The 11083-nt window shown below is 40.3% G+C and overlaps 1 pseudogene; it reads left to right on the top strand.

The window, feature by feature from the left end:
• Positions 1-3278: 3278 nt before the first annotated feature.
• Positions 3279-5696, top strand: LOC110202204 (histone acetyltransferase KAT2A pseudogene; annotated as a pseudogene).
• Positions 5697-11083: the final 5387 nt, after the last annotated feature.

Below are 11083 nucleotides of genomic sequence, written 5' to 3'. Positions count from 1 at the left end.
GATTGCTTAGTTGTATCATTTGATATTATTTGTTTTTTGTTTGTTAAAACAGGAGAGTGTAATGAAACAAAGTAAATATGTTGGGAAATTACTGTTTTAGAAGTTAATAAAAGCGTTAGAAAACTTTAAGACATATATTTCTGAATCAAATTATTAGTTACTCTGTACCTGCCTCATGACAGTTGAGCAACATGAATGATTTTATAAATAATGCTTATCTGCATACACATCATCTTTCCCACTAGATAGTAAGAACTTTGTGGGAAGTGACTGATTTATTATTAATTTTTCAATAGTCATAGAAATAGAATTAGATAGAAGAATATTGGTTAATGCATAATGCTAATTCTCTGATGAGAGGCATAATAACAGATCTGTCCACATAAATGTCAATATTGAACCATAAAATTTTAGAGCTGAGAGAGACCTTAGAGAGTACAGCTTCTACCCAACCCCCTCATTTTGCAAAGGAGGAAATGTGTCTTGGGGTCTCTTATAGTGATGCATACAGTGGTTTGTATATATTAGGCCTTAATATTTTTTTTTACTGAATAACCAGTGAGTAATTAAAAATCTGTAACAAATAGTCTTGAAGATATTCTGTTATCCCCATACGCATAATATTTATCATTGTCCTGGGCACTTAGCTGTTTAATAAATACTTGTTTATTGGTCAGTTGATAGAATTGCCAACAGGTGCTGCTATCCATAGTCAGACATGACTCTTCTTTCATGAAAACTGGCTCCCTTGCCCTCCAGTTACCTATGCACCCTGTTGTCAGCTAAATTTAAAAAAAAAATTGCTAAAAATGTGTTTATATAAAAACACCTTCTAATGTGTTGATGTAATAGTTTAACGAATCATCCTTCTAAATCACTAATGGCAGAAATGTATTGCTTTTAAAATAAAATCTTTTTTTGCATTCATTAAAAAAAAATAAGTTCTGAATGCTGTCCCTCTCTTCTGCTCCTGTACCATCACTGAAAAAGGAAGAAATGTTATATCAATTATACATATGAAATCCTGGAAATTTTTTTTCATAATAGCCATGTTGCAAAAAAAAAAAACGAAATAAAATAAGTGGAAAAAATTATGCTTCTGTCTTCACTCAGATTTAATCAGGTCTTTCTCTGGAGAAAGATAGCATGCTTCATCATGAGTCTTTCTGAATTGTCTTGAATCATTGTATTGATCAGAATAGCTAAGTCTTTCTTAGTTGATCATTATTACAAGATTGCTGTTACTATGAACGATGTTCTGGTTCTACTAATTTTACCCTGAATCAGTACATATTTTTCTGCCCAGGTCTTTCTGAAACCAATCTGCTTGTCATTTCTATAGCATAATCATATTTTATCCTTATCATGTATCACCACTTGGATAGTAGTCCAACAAATCTTTAATTATCTCTCAGCAATCTGTTTTCCAGTTCAGTTGTTTTCCCAATTAGATATTTCATAGTTTCTTTTATTTTTTTTTCAGTCTTTTGATTTTGTTTTATTTCTTGGTGTGTCATGGAGTCATTAGTTTCCACTTGCCCAATTCCAATTTTTAAGCAATTATTTTGCTCAGGGAGTTTTTATTTTTTTTCCCACTTAGTCACTTATAATTCTTAAGGAGTTCTTTTCTTCAGGGATTTTTTGTACCACTTTTTCCATTTGGCCAATTATATTTTTTAAGGTGTTCTTCATTTCAGTGGATTTTTGTGCCTATTTTACCATTAGGTCAATTTTATTTTTTAAGGTTTTATTTTCTTCAGCATTTTTGTGCTTCTTTTACCAAGCCATTGATTCTCTTTTCCTAATTTTCTTGCCATTCTCTAATTTATTTTTCCAATTTTCCCTCTCCCTCTCTTATTTGATTTTTAAAATCCCTTTTGAAGGTTTAGGGAATTTGTGTAGTTTCTCTCCAATTCACATTTTTGAGGTTTTGCTTGTAGCTGCTTTTACTTCATTGTCTTCTTCTGGGTTTGTTTCTTGATCTTCCCTGTCACCATAGTAACTTGTTATGGTCAAGTTGTTTTATTGTTGTTGTTTGCTCATTTTCCCCATTTTTTTTGACTTAACTTCAAGTTGAAGTTTGCTATGCTCACAGAATAGAGGGGCATTGCCCTTAGGTCTTTCTTGTTGATATTTTCAGAGCTAACTCTTGGGCTAGGTAGTGTCTATAAGATTTTTGGTGCTTCCAAAGTGTTATGATGTAAGGAGAGGTGTGGTCACTACTCTCTTGGCCTTTGCTCTGGTCTTTGCCCAGGAAGGGACATTGTTCCCCTGATGCCACCAGTGATAGCAGTACTCCAAGCCCTGGGAATGTGACTAGAACTCTGTATGGGTGCAGAAATGTATTCTTAAAGTAGTTCTTAATAGCAGGTAGGCAGGCAAGACTTTCTCATTCTTAACAAATCCTACTCTAGTAATGGCACATTCTTTTCCCTATTTATAATTCTTATTGTGCATACAAGCAATGTAAGCAAATTTGTTGAGCAAAACTATGAATATTGATCTAAAAATTTTAGAATTTGAAGGGACTTCAGTGATTATCTAGTCCAGTTTTTAAAAAGGAGAAACTGAAAGCCCAAGGTAGTTAAAGACTAGCCCAAGGACCTGTAAAAATTAATCTTTGTAACTAGTGTCATATTCTAATGTAAAATACAATTAAATTCTGTGGATGTACCAGCATTTCAATTACAGCAAAGAAAATGTTGAAATGGTACACTAAACATTTATACACACACACATACACACACACACACACATAAATACATATAATATATACCCTTGGATAACATAAGTATCTGTTGTTTTTAAGTTGTCTACTTTTCAGTCATCTGGGGGCCTATTTATATAATCTACTTTTAGCAACTTTTCATGTTAATTACTTATGTTGGGTCTGTGAATAAAAAAGAGACCTCTTTCCTTTATGACTTTTTTTCCCCTTAACATATTTCCTTTAAAAAAAAAATACAAATAATAATGGCTCACTTTTATATATTACTTGGTAGTTTACAAAATACTTTTCTGACAATTAATCTGTGAAATAAGTTCGATAAAGTACCCTTAATTTTATATATAAGGGTGAGAATTCATTGATTTAATCAATCAGTCACCCCATTGCACTTAAAATAAATGACAAAATACAATGCTCTGATACTTTTGCCAGGTAAGTACAATCAATCAATCAATTAAGAGGGTGAGAGTCAAGCCTAAACATCTTTATTCAATCAACTATAAGCTTTAGACTAAGTTCAAAATCACTTTGATTTGCAGCTGGGGAGGCCATGGCGGAGCAGGCCCAGGCCCAGGCCCAGGTCCAGACTCCAGTCCCAGCTCCTACGCCCGGCCCATTCCCGGCAGTGGCGCTGGTGGGAGCCACAGCGAAAGAGACGCCCAGAGCCGGGGAGGATCTGGCTCAGCCTGGTCTGAGCGAGCAGCAGCACGCCAACCAGAAGAAGGCACAGGTCCGCGCGCTGCCGTGGGCCAAGAAGCTGGAGAGGCTCGGGGTCTTCTCGGCCTGCGAGGCTAATGATGCTTGCAAGTGTAATGGCTGGAAGAACCCCAAACCTCTCATTGCCCCCCGAATGGACCTGCAAGAGCCTGCAGCCAACCTAAGTGAGGCCTGCCGGAGCTGCGAACACCCTCTGGCTGACCATGTGTCCCACCTGAAGAATGTGTCTGAGGATGAGATTAACAGGCTGCTGGGAATGGTGGTGGACTTAGAGAATCTGTTTTTGTCTGTGCACAAGGAAGAAGACCCAGACACCAAGCAGGTTTACTTCTACCTCTTCAAGCTTTTGAGAAAATGCATCCTACAGAGGACACATCCAATTGTGGAGGGGTCACTGGGAGGTCCCCCCTTTGAAATGCCCAATATTGAGCAGGGCATACTGAATTTCGTGCAGTTTAAGTTCAGCCATCTGGCCCCGAGGGAGCGACAAACAATGTTTGAGCTCTCAAAGATGTTCCTGCTCTGCCTTAACTACTGGAAGCTGGAGACTCCTGCCCAGTTCCGAAAGAGGTCACAGGGTGAAGATGTTGCCCCCTACAAGGTCAATTATACTAGTTGGCTGTGTTACTGTCACGTCCCACAAAGCTGTGACAGTCTGCCCCGCCATGAGACAACTCAAGTCTTTGGACGCAGTCTCCTTCGGTCCATCTTTACTGTTACCCGCCGTCAGCTGCTGGAGAAGTTTCAGGTGGAGAAGGACAAACTGGTGCCTGAAAAAAGGACACTTATCCTTACCAATTTCCCCAAGTTCCTGTCCATGTTGGAGGAAGAGATCTATGAGGAAAATTCCCCTATTTGGGAATCAGGGTTCACCATGCCTGACTCGGCGGGGCCACAGTTAATTCCTCCGCCAGCCACTGTCAGTGCTGCAGCTGTGCCAAGTGCCGTGTTATTCACCCAAAGCCTGGGTGGCAGCAGCAACAACTCCCTTGGCCTGGACCGTGGAGGGGCAGAGCCCAGGCCAGGTAAGAAGAGGAAGCTTCCAGAGAACCTGACCCTACAAGATGCGAAGCAGCTTACAATAATGGGGGACATTCCCATGGAATTGATTAATGAGGTAATGTTGACCATTACAGACCCCGAGGCCGTGCTTGGGCCTGAGACAAGCTTACTCTCAGCCAACATGGCGAGGGATGACATTGCTCGGGTACAGGAGAGTCGTGGGATCATCGAGTTGCATGTCATAGGAAGTTCACTGGCACCAAAGGCCAATCCGCGTGTACTACTCTGGCTAGTTGAGCTGCAAAATGTTTTTTCTCACCAGCTGCCCCGGATGCCCAAAGAGTACATTGCCAGGCTCGTGTTTGACCCGAAGCACAAGACACTGGGCCTCATCAAAGATGGACGGGTCATTGGGGGAATCTGCTTCCGAATGTTCCCCACACAGGGTTTCACGGAAATTGTTTTCTGCGCGGTCACTTCCCACGAGCAAATCAAGGGATATGGAACTCACCTCATGAACCGTCTGAAGGAGTATCACATCAGGCACAGCATCCTCCACTTCCTCACCTACGCGGACGAGTACACCATCGGCTACTTCAAGAAGCAGGGTTTCTCCAGGGACATCAAGGTTCCCGAGAGTCGCTACCTGGGTTACATCAAGGGCTATGTGGGGGCCGCGCTGATGGAGTGTGAGCTGAATCCCAGGATTCCCTACACTGAGCTTTCCCATATCATCAAGAAGCAGAAGGAGATAATCAAGAAACTGAGTGAGCGCAAGCAGGCTCAGATTTGGAAGGCATACCCGGGGCTCAGCTGCTTCAAGGAGGGTGTGAGGCAGAAGATCCCTGTGGAGAGCGTCCCCGGCATCCGCGAGATGGGATGGGAGCCGCTGGAGAAGGAGAAGGGGAAGGAACTCAAGGACCCTGACCAGCTCTATACAACCCTTAAAAACCTGCTGGCTCAGATCAGTGCTCACCCCAGTGCCCGGCCCTTCATGGAGCCTATGAAGAAGGCAGAGGCTCCAGATTATTATGAAGTCATCCGCTTCCCCATCGACCTGAAGACCATGACAGAGCGTCTCAGGAGCCGCTACTATGTGACTGGGAAACTGTTTGTGGCTGACTTCCAGCGGATAATCGGCAACTGCCGAAAGTACCACCACCCAGACAGTGAGTATTCCCGCTGTGCCAGTGCTCTGGAGAGATTCTTTTATTTCAAGTTAAAAGAAGGGGGGCTCATTGACAAGTAGGGGACTCCTGCTGGGCTTCGCAACCTGCCTGCTACTACCCAGAACCTAACCTTGGGGGCTCACGGAGTCTGCCCCCTGACCTGAGGGTCTCAATGACAAGTAGGGAGACTCCACCAGGCTCCCTAACCTGCCTCCTACTCTTCAGCCTGTTGAGCTTGGGGGCTCATCTCCAACGAGGGGCTCAGACTACCCCCTAGACCTTCCTGCATCTCTTCCACCTATGGGAGGAGTGAGCAGAGGGGATGTTCTTCCATGACTGTCTTGGAATCCCCCACCCCTTAGTGTAGGCTCTCGCCCTAATGCAAATCCCTCTCTCCTTCCCAAACCACAGCATTGTGTCTGCCTGAAGAGGAGGACACATCATAGTCGAAAGGTTCTCAGTCTGAGTTCGAGGGCCCTGCAGGATGGGGCCCCCTCTGCTCCATGGCTCCCCTCCTTGCTGCAGCCGAGGTCCTTGGCTTTGTGGGCCAAGGGCTGACTGCTGTCTTAGTGTGTTGGGGTGGGGTTAGGAATCGGTGGGGCTGTCACACGTGTGTGCGGCTTGGACATGGGGTGCCCAACCCCTTCCCAGCCTTCATCCTATCCCTTGTAGGGATTTGTGCCCTCTGCATTTGCCCCACATGGGGAACAATAAAACTCTGAGGTTGTTGGGGTTTTTTTTGGTTTGTTTTTTCTTTAAAAAAAAGTGCTTTGATCAATTTAAATGTCCTTAAAATTCAGAAAAGGTAATGATATTGCACAAGAAATGCAGAAAGGTAATGATATTGCACAAGAAATGCATTCATACTAGTCAAAAAATTATTATCATGCTCTGTGCGCTATCTATAAAATAGGAAGCTAATTTGGAACCCAGAAATTCAAGCATCTTTTACTTTAGGAAGAGGGTAGGAAGGGAAGGGAGTTAGCCTAAAATGTCTCCTATGTGCCAGGCATTGGGCTACGAACTTATATAAATATTTTATTCCTACCTCACAACCCTGAAGTAGGTCGTATTATTTTCTCTGTGTTATGGTAAAGGAAATGAAAACAAAGTTAAATGACTTGCCATGGTCATACAGCTAGTAGGGGTCTGAGGCTAGATTTAAACTCAGGATTTCCTGACTCCAGGTCCCTCTTAGGCAGCTGCCAATATGTTTGGAGTTTCAGCCTTCCAAACAAGCCCCTGAAAAACAATTCCTTGGGAACAGGGTAAAAGATATGATCTCTGATCTCAGCCTCAGTCTTTTTGACCACCCCTACCTTGACTTGAGCAGGAGCTTATGAACTTTGAAGGTTCTGGAGCTTTTTGGAATTCCCATAGGCAACCAAGTATCATTCCTATAATAGCTAATGACAGTGTCTATAGTGGTCATAAAGAATAGATTAGAAGTTATGAGGAAAGGTAATTTCAACGCTCTACAAGGAGCCCTTCAGAAAAAGTTGGACCATATTTAATGAGAATTTCTTAAGACTATAGCAAAAGGAATTCCAGGAGTTGTTAGTTACGCTATTGCCACATGTACTTTTAGTTTGAACAGGGTTTTCACTAAAATCTGCATAAACTTCTGAGAGATTGTGTCTAACACATTTTTTGGGGAGAGCTCTTTGGTAGCAATAATTCCACCACAATTTGCTATTTAAATTCATCCATTTATAAAGTCAAAATAAGTCTGACCATTATTTGATAATTAATAGAGGAAGCACACTAATGGGGTCTCAAGACACCAAACAACCCTTCCAGACTGTCCTTAGATCCCTAAGGGGAAATGTAGCAGCTTTTCTCTGGTAACCCAACTTGCTTACATTGGGATTGGGTGGTTGGGACGGTAGCTCAAAAGCATGTGCCAAATAGAGATGTACAAATAGGCTCAGAAAGGCTAAATTTTACCTACTGTCGCATAGGCAGTGTTATGTCCCCATCATATATGTTACTGTTGGGAGGTTACATTTTAACTATACCACTAGAGATCATCACAGTGTCTGGTACATTGCTAGTGCTTAATAAATTTTTCTGAATGATTGGAGCCATTGCTTGAACCTTGTTCTGATGCCGTGTAGAAGGTAATGATCTTCCAGAGTATAGTTATAACTTATTTCTAAGTTTTGTGATTTGTGATCAAGATTTATGGTCAAAGCTGACCAAACATATTTTCCCTCAGCTTTGTTTGGGGGAGTGAGAAGTAGGGAGAGTGTTGCAACATTTATGTTAAATGTGTGAAGATAAGGAATAAAGTAAGATTAGAAGAGAAGAGACAGGTTTCACTAGTTAGAATACAACTACTTTTTCCACCTGTCACAATAGCTTAAAAGTTTAAACCCCCAGCAAAATGGCTCATTCATCCTTGTGACACTGAGTTACACATATATTAAAATCATTATTTTAAATACGACTAACAAAAAGTTTGAAATCATCTGACACACAATACAATGACAATTTTTTTTTTTCCAATCCATTTCCCAGTGGGTAAAGGGACAGATTTGACCTGTATCATAAGTGGTCTCCACAATGTAGCCTCAGTGGAAACCAAGATGGGAATAGATCTTTGTTAGTCAGATATGCCACTTTAGAGAAATCCGTGCTTTAGAAAAATGGGTGGCAATCCATTAACAAGCCATTTAAGGATCTAATACATGCCAGGAACTATACTTGGTTTTGTGTTCTAAATGTGATAAGAACTAAAGATAACTAGGGATTCTAAGAGGGGGAAGTAAGACATGTGTGTGTTCCTGGTATGAGAGCTGGCCAACACAAAAGCAGAGAAAAGGAATATAATTTCACATCTGAGAAATAGTTAGCGTGAAAGCTAGCATATGAGAGGTCAGTTAGCATGGACCAAAAATACATGAAAGAAAATAATGTATAATGGTCTAGAAAGATCAATTACAGATAAGATATGAAAAGCTTTAAATGTCAAGAAAAGGAGATAATATTTGACCCTCCATATAATAGAGATATTTGAGTGGAGTGGTAGTCACACACCCACTTTAGGAAAATTTGGCAACTGTGTGAAAAATGTTCTGGAAAGGGTAGAGACAAAACAGGGAGATAGTTAGGAATTTATTTCAATAGTTCAGGCTAAAAATAAGAAATTGATCTAGGGTGGGGTGAGAAAATAGAGAGAAGGTAACACACCTGAGAGATACTATGGAGTTACTAGTTTAAAGGGGGTGAATGGGAGTGAGCATTTGAGGATGGCCACAAGATTAGAACAAGATTGAAAGGGACGTGGTGCTTCACTGAAAGAATTAATGAAGTTTGTAAGAAGGCTATGCCAGTTGGTATTGGGAGAAGATATTGAACAAAGAAAATTAGTTACATTTTGAATCTCTTTATTTTGAATCTGGAATCCACTTTCTATGTGGAGTCCAGTTCAAAATGTCCAATAAGAAGTTTGTGATATAGGACTGGAGCTCAGGATACAAACTAAGGCTAGGAATATAGATAAAGGAATCACCTGCATACATATGCTCATTAAACAACATATGAGCCCATAATATGAGAAGAGAGAGAGAGAGAGATGCTATTAATTTTTTTTTTGACTACGCAATGGGGTTAAGTGACTTGCTCACGGTCACACAGCTGGTAAGGGTTATGTGTCTGAGTCCGGATTTGAACTCATGGCCTCCTGAATCCAGAGCCAGTGCTCTATCCACTGCGCAACCTAGTTGTCCCCTAAAAATCTTTTTAAAAGAGAGGAAAAAGTATCCAGGAGAAGAAAGTGGTCATTATTATCAAATAAGAGAATAAATGGCAAGGAGAATGACATAAGTACCTCATATTTGGCATTTCAGAATCAGTGCTTAAGGGTTCAAAGGATATGAACAAACAATTGAAAAAATAAAATTAGCAACTATAGGAAAGTTTGTTCCAAATCACTAATATTGTAGAAAAATAAATGAAAATCACAACAACCTCAAGAGCCTACCTTACACGTAATAATTTAACAAACATTACAAAAGATGGGAATAACCAATGTTGAAGGGGCTGTGGAAAGACAAGTATATTGATACACTATTTTGGTATCTGTAAATTGATCCAGTTATGTTGGAAAGCAATTTGAAATTGATTAGAAAGTGATTAAAATGTTTGTACACTTTGATCTTACTGATTATCAAACAAGTTTATTTTCATTTTAGAAGTAGGTATTTACTATGATGGTATCATTGGTACAAAAGAACCTATCCAAAAAAAAAAAAAACACATACAAAAAACAAAACAAAGCAAAAGAAAACAAGTGTTAGATCCCATCTCCCAGAATTATGTGCAGATTTTAGTAGAAGTCATGTTCAAACTAAAAGCATGTGTAGCAATACTGGTAATAGCTCCTGGAATTCTTTTTTGCTATAGTCTTAAGAAGTTGTCTTTATGTATAGTGCAACTTTTTCTGAAGGGCTCCTTGTAAAGCCTTGAAATTACATTTCCTCATTAACTTCTGATCTCTTCTTTGTGCCCAACACAGAAACTGCATTAGATATTCTAGGAATGATGCTTGGTTGTCAGAATGCACAGTTGACAATTCATGTTTTTAATAGATTGCCCACAAGATAAAGGCAATAATTTATACAGTTTATTATACTCAGGTAAATATAACCAATGTGTTTTGTTCCTGGTCTACTCTAAAGTTTCTTAGCATCTGACTTCCTGGGCAGATGACTTTTGACAAGGTTGAAATGCTTAGGAGAGGACCTAATTTCTAAGAACCCCACCTTCATTTCCAATAAGCCTTCCTCTTTATCTCTCCCTTTGCTAATAAATAGTAAGGTATCTAGTCAGTTAATTCATATTTATTAAGTACCTACTATGTGTCAGATACCATACTAAGATACTAAAAGAGACAAAAGATAGTCTCTGTGCTTTAGGAGCTTACAGTCTAACAGGGGAGGTAGCAAGTTAACAAATACGTATAAACAAGCAATGTATAGGATAAAAAGAAAATGATTTTAAAAGGGAAGACACTAGAATGAAGAAGTGTTAGGAAAGGCTTCCTATAGAAGATGGGATTTTAGTTGGGACTTAAAGGAAGCCGGGGATCCTAGTAAGTGGAGTCGAGGAGGAAGAACGTGTCAGGCATGGGAGACAGTCACAGAAAATACCAGGAGTCAAGATTTGGAGTATCATTTTAGTGGAACAGGCAGGAAAATGTCACTGGATCAAAGCACACATGGTAAGGAGTATGGTATACAAAGACTGGAAAGGTAGGAGAGGGCTAAATTATGAAGGGCTTTCAACAACTAGAGAACATGTATTTGATCCTGGAGACAATCAATAGTGAGCCACTGGAATTAATATTGAGTAGGGGGGTGACATGATTAGGCCTATACTTCTGGAAAATCACTTTGCTAGCTAAATGTAGGATGGAATAGAGTAGAAAGACACCTGAGATAGGTAGACCCATCAGCAGGCTACC

This window comes from Phascolarctos cinereus, unplaced genomic scaffold, assembly GCF_003287225.1.
Source record: "Phascolarctos cinereus isolate Bilbo 61053 unplaced genomic scaffold, phaCin_HiC Scaffold_3;HRSCAF=262, whole genome shotgun sequence".
Classification (NCBI taxonomy): domain Eukaryota; kingdom Metazoa; phylum Chordata; class Mammalia; order Diprotodontia; family Phascolarctidae; genus Phascolarctos; species Phascolarctos cinereus.
The sequence above is the reverse complement of the archived record's forward strand: the minus strand, read 5'-3'. Positions and strand labels throughout refer to the sequence as shown.